Below are 15,079 nucleotides of genomic sequence, written 5' to 3' on the forward strand. Positions count from 1 at the left end.
AGTGCCGCTAACAGCAACACTATGAGGATACAAATTAGGTTTGCTTAAAATATACGCTGTAACGACTGTGAGCGTTAGTTACCTTTGAGACTGGACATACTGAGTTAGTGTTAGTCGAGAATGCCTTTAAGGCGACAAAGACGCTATTATCAGCACTTCACTGAGATTGAACGAGGTCGTGTAACAGGACTACTAGAAGCTGGATGTTTCTTCTGCAATAGTGCAGAAAGACTTGGCAGGTATGTAGCCAATGCACATGATTGCTAGCAGCGATGGTCACAGGAATGTACGGTTGTAAGAAGATAGGGCAACGGACGGCCACCTGGCAGTACCGAGAGGAGAGGCCACAGATGGCTGTGGCACATCGTAGTGCAGCAATTTGAGCAGCAGTTGCTACCACAGTGACACAACGAACTGTTATAAACCGGTTACTTCAAAGACAGCTCCGAGCCAGACGCACTGTGATGCGCATTCCACCGACCCCACACCACCGCCATTTGCGACTTCAGTTGTGTCAAGCGAGAGCTCGTTGGAGGGCAGATTGGAGCTCTGTTGTGTTTTCTGATGGAAGCTGATTTTGCCTTGGTGCCGATGATGGCGCCGGCCGTTGTGACCGAGGGGTTCTAGGCGCTTCAGTCCGGAACCGCGCGACCGCTACGGTCGCAGGTTCGAATCCTGCCTCGGGCATGGATGTGTGTGATGTCCTTAGGTTAGTTAGGTTTAAGTAGTTCTAAGTTCTAGGGGACTGATGACCTCAGATGTTAAGTCTAATAGTGCTCAGAGCCATTTGAGCCATTTTAAACCGGTGATGGCCGTGTGTTGCTTAGAAAAGGCCAGTTGATGGCCTTCAACCAACCCGTCACCAACCTAGGCTCATTGGACCTACATCTGGAGTTATGGTGGGTAGTGCGATTTCGTGTGACAGCAGGAGCAGTCTCGTGGTGATTCAAAGGATCCTGACTACATAATTGTACATTAGTCTGGTAATTCGACCTGTTGTGCTGCAAGGGGACGGGAACAGGTAGGTGCGAATACACTGTGCAAATCACGCAAATAACTGAAAGCGCGCTGCGCGGCGTGTGTGAGTTGAGAAAGCCCACGTCAGCAGCAGGGGTGCCTTCAGCACGACACTGCAACATCCCGCACAGGCCGTCCGCGCCACCGGACAACAGGAACCCATGAACAGTATACCAATGGGTGTTTTCCAAATAGATAACGCTCGCCTACATAACGCTGTTGTAACCTAATCTGCTCAACAGAGTGCTGACGTGTTGCTTTGGTCTGCTAGGTCACTAGATCTGTCTGCAGTCGAGAACATGTGGGACGTAATCGGACGGCAACCCCAGCGTCATCCACAAACAGCATTAACCGTCCCAGTATTGGCCGACCAAATGGAACAGACATGGAACTCCATCCGGCACTACAACAAAATGCGTGCTCGTTTGCATGCTTGCATTCAATATTCTGGCGGTTATATCAGTTATAAATGTACCAGCATTTCACATTTGCAATGACTTATCTCGCACTTACATTAACCCGTGATCTTGCTATGTTTATCACTTAAATATATAACCTAGATATGTGTATTAGACATTTTCTGTAAGCACTGGACATCCCACTGTAGTTTGCTATGATTTTAGCTGTTTTTTCCATAAATACCTGCTCTAAGTACGAGACAGAGCAATGATAACAGTGCGAGAAATAAACTATTGCTATGAGGAAACACGTCCCTACGTCACTAATGTTTGATGTCATAAATTGTTAAAAACAGTTGCATAAGCACTCCATCTCCGATTACTACTTAAATTTTTAAATCGATTTCCTCCAAAATAATCGCATTCCATTGTAAGCTATATGTAAATACGATGTAATAGCATGTTATACAAAATAGTGGAAACCGTTAGTCCTCGTACTCCTCTGTCCTATTTGTATGTGACAGGGTGTTATCCTACTTAAAAAATGGTAACCAGTATTACTATAATTAATGGTCCAAAATGGCAGCCTTCAAGTTTTATATCTTAACACAATCAACAGCAAAGTATTGGACCTTTTTCGTAAGTACTCCACCCTCCAGAGCTTTTTGCAGTTTTAACTGATTTTCCGCAAATACCCAATCTAAGTTCGAAACTGAGCAGTTAACATAGTGCAACAAATAAGCTACTGCTACGAAAAACACGCCCCTGCATTATTAATGTGTGACATCACGGTTTGTTAAAAAAAATGGCATAAGCAGTACACCTCCCACTGCTGTTTATAACATCTACATCTACATCTACATCTACATCCATACTCCGCAAGCCACCTGACGGTGTGTGGCGGAGGGTACCTTGAGTACCTCTATCGGTTCTCCCTTCTATTCCAGTCTCGTATTGTTCGTGGAAAGAAGGATTGTCGGTATGCCTCTGTGTGGGCTCTAATCTCTCTGATTTTATCCTCATGGTCTCTTCGCGAGATATACGTAGGAGGGAGCAATATACTGCTTGACTCTTCGGTGAAGGTATGTTCTCGAAACTTTGACAAAAGCCCGTACCGAGCTACTGAGCGTCTCTCCTGCAGAGTCTTCCACTGGAGTTTATCTATCATCTCCGTAACGCTTTCGCGATTAGTAAATGATCCTGTAACGAAGCGCGCTGCTCTCCGTTGGATCTTCTCTATATCTTCTATCAACCCTATCTGGCACGGATCCCACACTGCTGAGCAGTATTCAAGCAGTGGGCGAACAAGCGTACTGTAACCTACTTCCTTTGTTTTCGGATTGCATTTCCTTAGGATTCTTCCAATGAATCTCAGTCTGGCATCTGCTTTACCGACGATCAACATTATATGGTCATTCCATTTTAAATCACTCCTAATGCGTACTCCCAGATAATTTATGGTATTAACTGCTTCCAGTTGCTGACCTGCTATTTTGTAGCTAAATGATAAAGGATCTATCTTTCTGTGTATTCGCAGCACACTACACTTGTCTACATTGAGATTCAATTGCAATTCCCTGCACCATGCGTCAATTCGCTGCAGATCCTCCTGCATTTAAGTACAATTTTCCATCGGTCGATCTCCTATAAAGACACCACGTTTCCATTCTAAGATATATGTAAATGTACATGCAAATACAGTACTAAACAATTACCATGTTATGACGAATATGTACCTAGTACTGTTGCTGCATTATTAGAGCATAAGGACACTAGGGATGCCTTAAAGGCATCTGACGCTCCAGGATTATAATATACTCATGAATAATGTTGGGAAAGTTCGAGTATGTACGCTCACAATATCTTCCTAATTGTACACAGTAAGCAATAAGCACCGCAGGTATATGATGGGAATAGTATAGACAAGCGTTTTATTAAAAAGGCTAGCAAAAAATTGTGAGGTGGAGACCCAGACAATACCATCCATGTGCAATTTACCTGGCATTTAGGATGACTGAGTAGACATTGCTGCACTCTGAAACGCTTTTCCAGTTTCCTCCTGCTCACGAGAACTCCAGACAGGTAACTCATATCTATGTTCCCTGGCAGGTAACTTACCTCTGTGTTGTTTACAACAATATTGTCTAAATAGACCATACACTATTGTGGTTTTAACTCTCTTAGTACTCCATTTGGTGCATTCTTAAGATGAAATGGCATCTGTTGATACTGGTAGTGTCCCCAAGGAATGGTGAATGCAGTCTTTGGGTGGTATACTGGAACCACTTCCAACTGATGATACCCACTCTTTAAATCCGTTGTGGATAAGTAATTACATTGACCCAATTTGTCCAACATTTCCACTGTATTCCGTGCGGGATATACATTGCCATTGTTCTTGCATTCAATCAGATAGTAATCACAACATAATCTTCATCCAGTCTGATTTTTTGTTTGTTTGCACAGTGACAACGGATGCTCCCCATGGATTATCACTCTCCTTGATTATGCTATGAGCCAGCTGTTGATTGATGAATTCTTCCATCATTGATTGCAAGTGCTGAGATAGTCTGGGATTTCCTATAGACTGGGGGATTGTGCCCTATCCGGATTTTTTGCTTTGTCATGTGTGTCGCTGGTAAAAGTCCACTAGAACTGAACAAATCTGCGAATTTTATGATCAGAGTTTCCAGAGTTGTTCTTTCTTTTTTAACTGATGTACTCTTTCGTGTAATGCAGATACATTGACTGTTTGCTTGTGGGAAAAGTCTCCACTGAACCTATCCAAATTGTACTCATTTAGAATATCCAAATCGTCAATCAAAAATCCTTTTGGCACATTCACTTTGTCAGAGCCAAAATTATCTACACTAACAGAAACTATGTAATCTCCATTTACTCCTGTATAAATGCCACATTAACACCTACAAAATAATGGAAAATATCACTGAGTTCCAATGGGTCTGTAATATACAAAACCTTGTTCGGTAGGTTAATACCAACACTTACCCAGAGACGTTTTCCAATACCCACTAGTACTTTATCATGAGAACTGAGATTTAATGATTGTGTATGCTGTTTACTCATTCCACCTCCATGACTGGCAAATCTTACAACAATGTATCATTTGCAGCGGTCGTTCCCATCCAGAACAATGTTCCTCTGAGTTCAGTAGTGTGCTGTAAAAGATCAATTTTTGCATGATGCTTATTGAGGAAATCCAGCCCTAGGATCGCACAGAACCCCTCAACGTCATGGGGTACTACTTCTATATATTCGCGAAAATTCTTTGTTCCAATGCAGAAATTGAGCAATGCTGAGCCCAATGATGGCACGTCATCGTTCCCTACTACATGTAATCTACATGATGGAGCATTTAATCTCTACCTAACCAAGATGTTGAAACTAGTCACCGGCACATGAGATCCCTGTGTCCATTAAAAACTACTTCTTCAATAGCGCTACAGACCTTGGTGAGCCTTGGCTTCTTCAACAATCTTCCTCCACACTTCTCGGTTATTTGCTGCTCTTTTCCACCCCAGGACTCCCATACTGGTGATATCCATTATTACCTCGTCGATCCATCTTCTTCTAAGTCTCCCTTTCCGCCTAACTGAATGGATCACACCTTTCATCATTTTCTTTGGAATTCTATCCTCTGCCATTCTCTCCAAGTGTCCTAGCCATCGTATTCGCTTTGATTTCACAAATTTTACTATGTCCTTGCCTTGTATTACTCTTGTAATTCGGTATTGTAGCGTATTCTCCAGCCTTCTTCCTCCCTTATTGGCCCACAGATTTTGCGTAGTATTTTCCGCTCAATGATTCTTAGTGCATTTTTATCGTGTTCTGTCAACGTCCATACCTCTGACCCGTTTATGATAACTGGGTGGACTAGGGAATTATATATTAGCAGTTTAGTTTTTCTTGTAACAAGGCTATTTTTGAAAAGCTGCATATTTGCAAAGTAAGCTCTGTTTCCTGCTTGTATTCTTTCCCTTATAACCTTTCCAATATTGTTATTTGTTATTAGGGCTCCCAAGTAGTTAAAAGAGGACACTCCTTTGAAGCATTTCCCATTGATGTTTAGGTTTTTAGGGGTTCTTCTGGCCTCATATTGTGACATTACCATATATTTTGTTTTATTTTCATTTACTATGAGGCCAATTTTTAAGGCTTCTGTTTCCATTGCCCGGTATGTTTCTAGGAGTGTATTGGTATTTCTTCATACTATAGCAATGTCATCAGCATATGCACATATCTGGCTAGTTTTCATAAATATGGTGCCTCTTTTGTTGATTTTATTTACTACACTATGCAGGGCTATATTGAATGGACAGTGGAGAGACTATCACCTTGCTTCACACCTTTATTAGAGTCGAAGCTGTCACTTGTTCTGCTAATGACCTTTACTTTTGCTCTTATCTCTGTCACTGTCATTCTGATTAGTCTTATTAGTTTAGCACATATTCCAACTTCTTTCAGTACTCTGTATAGTTCTTTCCGATTAAAGCTGCCAAAGGCTTCTTTGAAGCCGATGAATAGGAAATGCAGATCTATATTATATTCATAGAACGTTTCCATCATTTGTCTTATCACAAATATTTGAGCAGTTGTTCCTCTGTCTGATCGAAAGCCACTCTGATATTCCCCTAGTATACCTTCTGCACACTTCCGTATCCTTTCGTTTAATATACTTGTGAAGCTCTTATAAGCTGTGCTTAGGAGTCTTATACCTCTATAGTTTTTACATGCTGTTCTGTCCCCTTTCTTGTTCCGCTCCATTTACCTAGTCCGCCAAGCAACACTTCGCTTCTGCAGATGTCGTTTTAGCATTATGCTTTACTGGTAATGCTATCTGGAGAGTGATGAATTCCTGTTGGTGTTTAATGAACCCTCACCATAACGTCGCCCACTCTGGATTTTACCCTGACATCCCGCTCATGGTGTCCTACCCCCCTACACCAATAGCATAGCCGTTGTTTCTCAATGTAGTCCACGCTTACACATTTATAACACTGCACTCCTGAGAAAAATACTGTTCGTTTATTTTGTAACTGTGTTGCTATGACTACTTCCTTCGGTTGCATAGCAACGTTAATGGCAGCATTCAAAGCTTTTACATGCCCCAACAATACTGTCCTCAACATATCGACTGGAAGCTCCGTCAAGAAAACACCCAACACTCTGTGAACCGCTGCCTGAGGATGATTTCATCCGCTAACTCTTTCTGCGTGAACTCATAAGGTTCCTCATTTATCTTCCTAAACCTAACCGATAAAATATACACTGGTCCGTTCAATTTTTAGGCTATTCCATTGAGCTGCTCCCTAAAAAATCTGGCAGTGGTGTGTTTGCGGTAGCATTGTACGAGCCCAATTTTGAGTCGCTGAAATTTATCTACGTCTATATCCACATCCACATACACACTCCGCAAGTCACCGTACGGTGCATAATGGAGGGTGCCCTGCACCACTGCTAGTCATTTCCTTTCTTGTTCCACTCGCAAATAGAGCGAGGGAAAAACGACTGTCTATTTGCCTCCTTATGAGCCCTGATTTTTCGTATCTTATCTCCGTAGTCCTTACGCGAAATGCATGTTGGTGGCAGCAAAATCGTTCTGCAGTCAGCTTCAAATGCCGGTTCTCTAAATTATGTCAGTATTGTTCCTCAAAAATAGCGTCGCCTTCTCTCCAGGGATTACCACTAGAGTTCTCGAAGCATCTCCGTAATACCTGTATGTTGTTCGAATTATCGGTAATGCCAATGTCTTCCTTTAATCCGGCCTGGTGCGGATCAGAAACACAAACAGTACTCAAGAATAGTTCGCACTAGCGTCCTATACAGATGAACCACACTTTCCTAAAATTCTTCCAATAAACCGAAGTCGGTCATTCGCCTTCCCTACCACGGTCCTCACATGCTCGGACCATGTCATATCGCTTTGAAACGTTACTCTCAGATATTTAAACGACGTAACTGTGTCAAGCGGGACACTACTATTGTTGTATCTGAACATTATGGGTTTGTTTTTCCTACTCATCCACATTAACTTTTGTACATTTAGGGTTTATCACACCAACTAGAAATTTTGTCTAAGACATCTACCATTCTCCTTCAGTCACCCAACGTCGACACCTTCCGTACTGTAAAGCATCATAAGATTGTTGCTCGCCCTCCCCGCCAGGTTATTTATGTATATAGAAAATAATAGCGGTTCTATCACACTTCCCTTGGGCATTTCTTATGATACCCTTGTCAATGATGAATAATCGCCGTCGAGGACAACATACTGGACTTTTATTACTTCAGAAGCCTTCGAACTACTTGCATGTCTGGGAACCTATGCCACATGCTCGTACCTTCGTTAAGTCTGCAGTGGAGCACCACGTTAACTGATTTTCGGAAGTGTAGAACTATGGAATTTGGCTTTTGCCTTTCATCCATAGGATGTGCTTTATTCAATCCTTCATGGTGCATTACTCGTATGTAAGTCTTTGCCTCGCCTGTGAACTATAATTTGGCCATGTATAGACATATTTCGTCTGACCTAGCCTCGTGCAGCTTCCAGATTGTCGAGAAACGTAGACACATCCTCGGTCGTTTTACCCGATAAAGGGGGCACTAGTCTACCTGTAGTGGAATGTAGAGAAGGAGTGGGTACACAGAACAGAGCTTTTATTTCTACTGTCCCAGCGAGTTCACTATGTCCACAAGCGTTGCCTGTCATTTAATTATCAACCTGTCTTTGCAAAGCAGCTTTACTGTATTTCAGCTCAGCTATATGTTTCACCAAGGATTCATGCGCTTCCTGTGCCTTGTCTGCGACCCTGGCAAATGTTCAAACTCTACCAAAAATATAACACACAAAGTATACAACAAATTAATAAAATAAGGACAGCTACACTTAGGCATAAGAACCAAAAACAATATTAATCTTCACGATGGATCATACCCTTCTAGATTCTAAGCATTGTTGTGCTTCGTAGCCATAACACCGGTAATTACTACATGTGGTTAGAACTGCATGTATACAAGGCTGTTCAAGTCCCACCAAATTACAATTTTGTCATCTTACTGACCGTAAATATTACTCCCTGCAGTTTCCTTTCAGCTGTGACAAATCCGCTGCTGTCCGCAGCTCGTGGTCGTGCGGTAGCGTTCTCGCTTCCCGCGCCCGGGCTCGATTCCCGGTGGGGTCAGGGATTTTTTCTGCCTCGTGATGACTGGGTGTTGTGTGATGTCCTTAGGTTAGTTAGGTTTAAGTAGTTCTAAGTTCTGGGGGACTGATGACCATAGATGTTAAGTGCCATAGTGCTCATAGCCATTTGAACCATTTTTTTTAATCCGCTGCTCCTTGAGGTTCCACAAATTGTACCTTATATTTCTACGCACATAAACTCTGTCCACCATGGTCATGGACAAAACAAAATAAAAGTGACAAAAATAGAAAGTTCACTCACCACACTCGTACCGTGGAGATGTGGTCCTGGATTCAGTTGCATATGGTAGTCACCGCTTCTGGCACCAGATTTAGACGCCAGGAGTGGTTGGCTCCTAAGGTAGGTGGTGCAGTTGGGTTATCAATGGTCTGCGAGGAGGGGGAGAGGTAACAACGGAAGGACGAATGGATTCCTGATGCCTAGTTGTCCAACGTTTCATCATGAAAACACCGTTGTTAAAACATTCAATCATTGCTCAGCACACTATAACAGTCGTGATGATGCTTCGAAAGTGACGATGCTCAAAGAAGCGAATGCTTCCAAGGTATAAGCTGTCTGGGTAACGACGCTGACTCCAACAGCGGGCGGCAGCTCATGACACCATCGGCACAGACCAGAGACAACCCCGTAACATGGGTCAAGGCATCAGTTCCCGTCATGAAAGCCAAACAGAGCCACGGCTTGGACATGAAGCAATCGGGTTATCCACATCACAGTGGCTCTGTCTTTCTGTTATGTCGATGACGCTATGACTAAAGTCGCTCTGCTGGTCCCTTTATGTGTGGTAACTGCTCGACGCTTTGATGACAGTACTTGTTGTATCAGTCGACCGCTTCTGGTTTAAGCGTCTGGCCAACGCCGATCTGTCACACTTCCATGAGGCTCTTGCATTAACCATATCGTCGTTTTTATTCTTTAAAACAGCTGTAGCTAGTAAATTAGTAGTGGCGCAACAAAAATATGGCCTATGTTTGATATTGATCAACTTATTTTTTTCCTGGAATGCCCTCTTTGTCGTAGAAGTCTGTTTCTTATGCCCTCTTTGCTTCATCTGTCATTGTTATTTTCCTTCCAAGATAGCGGAGTTCCCGCTCTTCATGTGCACGTTGGTCCCCGGTTTTGATGTTAAGTTTATCATTATTCTCATATGTGCTATTCCTCATTACTTTCCTCTTACTTCCGTTTTTTCTCAGCTCGTAGCGTATGCTCATTAGACTGCTCATTCCGTTGAACAGGTTTTGCTGTTCTTATCGCTTTTCCACTGATGATAGTAATGTCACCAGCGAATCTAATCGCCGATATCCTTTAACTCTGAATTTTAACCGCACCCCTGAAACGTTCTTTTATTTCTGTCATTGCTTCTTCGATGTACAGATTGAACAGCAAGAGTGAAGGACTAGATGCTTTTCTTATAACTCTTCAAATCAGAGTACATCGTTTTTGGTACTCCATTCTCATTTTTCTCTCTTGGTTCGTGCATAAAATGTGATTCAGCTGCCCCTACATATGAGTTTTACACAGCCCACAACTCCCTCAGAAATCACGCACGAGTTTTTCACATTCTCTCGATCGCTACCTGCAAACTAATAGTTCTACAGCAGAATGAATACGACCTTTTTGTAGGATGTTTGGTGTACACTACTGGCCATTAAAATTGCTACACCACGAAGATGACGTGCTACAGACGCGAAATTTAACCGACAGGAAGAAAATGCTGTGATATGCAAATGATTAGCTTTTCAGAGCATTCACACAAGATTGGCTCTGGTGGCGACACCTACAACGTGCTGACATGAGGAAAGTTTCCAACCGATTTCTCATACACAAACAGCAGTTGACCGGCGTTGCCTGGTGAAACGTTGTTGTGATGCCTCGTGTAAGGAGGAGAAATGCGTACCATCACGTTTCCGACTTTGAGAAAGGTCGGATTGTAGCCTATCGCGATTGCGGTTTATCGTATCGAGACATTGCTGCTAGCGTTGGTCGAGATCCAATGACTGTTAGCAGAATATGGAATCGGTGGGTTCAGGAGGGTAATACGGAACGCTGTGCTGGATCCCAACGGCCTCGTATCACTAGCAATCGAGATGACAGGCATCTTATCCGCATGGCTGTAGCGGATCGTGCAGCCACGTCTCGATCCCTGAGTCAACAGATGGGAACGTTTGCAAGACAACAACCATCTGCACGAACAGTTCGACGACGTTTGCAGCAGCATGGACTATCAGATCGGAGACCATGGCTGCGGTTACCCTTGACGCTTCATCACAGACAGGAGCGCCAGCGATGGTGTACTCAACGACGAACCTGGGTGCAAGAATGGCAAAACGTCATTTTTTTCGGATGAATCCAGGTTCTGTTTACAGCATCATGATGGTCGCATCCGTGTTTGGCGACATCGCGGTGAACGCACATTGGAAGCGTGTATTCGTCATCGCCATACTGGCGTATCACCCGGCTTGATGGTGTAGGGTGCCATTGGTTACTCGTCTCGGTCACCTCTTGTTCGCATTGACGGCACTTTGAACAGTGGACGTTACATTTAAGATGTGGTACGACCCGTGGTTCTACCCTTTATTCGATCCCTGTGAAACCCTACATTTCAGCAGGATAATGCACAACCGCATGTTGCAGGTCTTGTACGGGCCTTTCTGGATACAGAAAATGTTCGACTGCTGCCCTGGCCAGCACATTCTCCAGATCTCTCACCAATTGAAAACGTCTAGTCAATGGTGGCCAAGCAGCTGGGTCGTCACAATACGCCAGTAACTACTCTTGATGAACTGTGGTATCGTGTTGAAGCTGCATGGGGAGCTGTACCTGTACACGCCATCCAAGCTCTGTTTGATTCAATGCCCAGGCGTATTGAGGCCGTTATTACGGCCAGAGGTGGTTGTTCTGGGTACTGATTTCTCAGGATCTATGCCCCCAAATTGCGTGAAAATGTAATCACATGTCAGTTATAGTATAATATATTTGTCCAATGAATACCTGTTTATCATCTGCATTTCTTCTTAGTGTAGCAATTTTAATGGCCAGTAGTATAGCTAAATTTTGTACTGGGATACTTTTTCGCTGGAGACCACGGTTTGCCAATTACTGAAGAAGAGCGCGCTTGAAGGTTACTTTTGTACGTTTTTCTTGAATATTTCGAAAATTGCTGCCTCCAGCGGAAATATTTCGCAGTACTAAATTTAATTACATAAATGAACTACAAAAGTTTCTGTTCATTTTTTCCTGTAGGTCCAATAGTTTGCGAGTAGCAGTGTGAGAGAATATGAAAATCTTTCTCGAGATATTTGAAGGTGTTGTGGGTTGCACAGAATTCATAGACAGGGACAGCAGAGTCATCCTGTATACTATACAGGGTGGTCCAATGATAGTGACCGGGCCAACTATGTCACGATATAAACGTCAAACGAAAAAACTACAAAGAACGAAACTCATCTAGCTTGAAGAGGCAAACCAGATGGCGCTATGGTTGGCCAGCTAGATGGCGCTGCCATAGGTCAAACGGATATCAACAGCGTTCTTTTAAATAGAAACCCCCAATTTTTTTATTACGTATTCGTGTAGCAAGTAAAGAAATATGAATGTTTTAGTTGGACCACTTTTTTCGCTTTGTGATAGATGGCGCTGTAATAGTCACAAACGTATAAGTACGTGATATCACGTAACATTCCGCCTTCGTGATACATTACCCGTGTTAAAATGAACTGTATACCAATTGCGTAAACGGTCGATATCGTGTTGATGTATGGCTATTGTGATCAAAATGCCCAACGGGCGTGTGCTATGTATGCTGCTCGGTATCCTGGACGACATCATCCAAGTGTCCAGACCGCTCACCGGATAGTGAAGATATTTAAGGAAACAGGAAGTGTTCAGCCACATGTGAAATTTCAACTACGACCAGCAACAAGTGATGATGCCGTAGTAGGTGTTTTAGCTGCTGTCGCGGCTAATCCGCACATCAGTAGCAGACAAATTGCGGGAGAATCGGGAATCTCAAAAACGTCGGTGTTGAGAATTCTACATCAACATCGATTGCACCCGTACCATATTTCTATGCACCAGGAATTGCATGGCGACGACTTTGAACGTCGTGTACAGTTCTGCCACTGGGGACGAGAGAAATTATGGGACGATGACAGATTTTTTGCACGCGTTGTACGAGGTGCATTCAAGTTCTAAGGCCTCCGATTTTTTTTCTAATTAACTACTCACCCGAAATCGATGAAACTGGCGTTACTTCTCGACGTAATCGCCCTGCAGACGTGCACATTTTTCACAACGCTGACGCCATGGTTCCATGGCAGCGGCGTAGGCTTCTTTAGGAGACTGTTTTGACCACTGGAAAATCGCTGAGGCAATAGCAGCACGGCTGGTGAATGTGCGGCCACGGAGAGTGTCTTTCATTGTTGGAAAAAGCCAAAAGTCACTAGGAGCCAGGTCAGGTGAGTAGGGAGCATGAGGAATCACTTCAAAGTTGTTATCACGAAGAAACTGTTGCGTAACGTTAGCTCGATGTGCGGGTGCGTCGCCTTGGTGAAACAGCACACGAGCAGCCCTTCCCAGACGTTTTTGTTGCAGTGCAGGAAGGAATTTGTTCTTCAAAACATTTTTGTAGGATGCACCTGTTACCGTAGTGCCCTTTGGAACGCAATGGGTAAGGATTACGCCCTTGCTGTCCCAGAACATGGACACCATCATTTTTTCAGCACTGGCGGTTACCCGAAATTTTTTTGGTGGCGGTGAATCTGTGTGCTTCCATTGAGCTGACTGGCGCTTTGTTTCTGGATTGAAAAATGGCATTCACGTCTCATCCATTGTCACAACCGACGAAAAGAATGTCCCTTTCGTGCTGTCGTTGCGCGTCAACATTGCTCGGCAACATGCCACACGGGCAGCCATGTGGTCGTCCGTCAACATTCGTGGCACCCACCTGGATGACACTTTTCGCATTTTCAGGTCGTCATGCAGGACTGTGTGCACAGAACCCACAGAAATGCCAACTCTGGAGGCGATCTGTTCAAAAGTCTTTTGGCGATCCCCAAAACAATTCTCTCCACTTTCTCGATCGTGTCGTCAGACCGGCTTGTGCGAGCCCGAGGTTGTTTCGGTTTGTTGTCACACGATGTTCTGCTTTCATTAAACTGTCGCACCCACGAACGCACTTTCGACACATCCATAACTCCATCACCACATGTCTCCTTCAACTGTCGATGAATTTCAGTTGGTTTCACACCACGCAAATTCAGAAAACGAATGAATGCACGCTGTTCAAGTAAGGAAAACGTCGCCATTCTAAGTATTTAAAACAGTTCTCATTCTCGCCGCTGGCGGTAAAATTCCATCTGCCATACGGTGCTGCCATCTCTGGGACGTATTGACAATGAACGCGGCCTCATTTTAAAACAATGCACATGTTTCTATCTCTTTCCAGTCCGGAGAAAAAAAATCGGAGGCCTTAGAACTTGAATGCACCCCGTATTTAGCGATTAAGCTTCATTCACCAACAGCGGTAACGTAAACCGGCATAATATGCACTATTAGGAAACGGAAAATCCACGATGGCTGCGACAAGTGGAACATCAGCGACTTTGGCGGGTTAATGCAACGTGCGTCATTATGGGAGGACGGATAATTACCTCCCATTTTATTATTGATGGCTTTCTAAATGGTGCAATGTATGCCGATTTCCTACGTAACGTTCTACCGATGTAACTACAAGATGTTTCAATGCATGACAGAATGGCGATGTACTTCCAAAATGATGGATGTCGGGCACATAGCTCGCGTGCGGTTTTTAGCGGTATTGAATAGCATACTTCATGACAGATGGATTGGTCGTCGAAACACCATACCATGTCCCGTACGTTCAGTGGATCTGACGACGTCTGATTTCTTTCTGTGGGGAAAGTTGAAGGATATTTGCTATTGTGATCCACCGACAACGCCTGACCACATGCGTCAGTGCATTGTCAATGCCTGTGCGAACATTACGGAAGGCGAACTACTCGCTGTTGAGAGGAATGTCATTACACGTATTGCCAAATGCATTGAGGTTGACAGACATCATTTTGAGCATTTATTGCATTAATATGGTATTTACAGGTAATTACGCTGTAACAGCATGCGTTCTCAGAAATGATAAGTACACAAAGGTACATGTATCACACTGGAACAACCGAAATAAAATGTGCAAACGTACCTACGTTCTGCATTTTAATTTAAAAAACCTACCTGTTACGAACTGTTCGTCTAAAATTGTGAGCCATATGTTTGTGACTATTACAGCGCCATCTATCACAAAGCGAAAAAAGTGGTCCAACTAAAACATTCATATTTATTTACGTACTACACGAATATGTAATAAAAAATGGGGGTTCCTATTTAAAAAAAAACGCAATTGATATCCGTTTGACCTATGGCAACGCC

The sequence above is a fragment of the Schistocerca americana genome, chromosome 5 (assembly GCF_021461395.2).
Source record: "Schistocerca americana isolate TAMUIC-IGC-003095 chromosome 5, iqSchAmer2.1, whole genome shotgun sequence".
Lineage (NCBI taxonomy): Eukaryota > Metazoa > Arthropoda > Insecta > Orthoptera > Acrididae > Schistocerca > Schistocerca americana.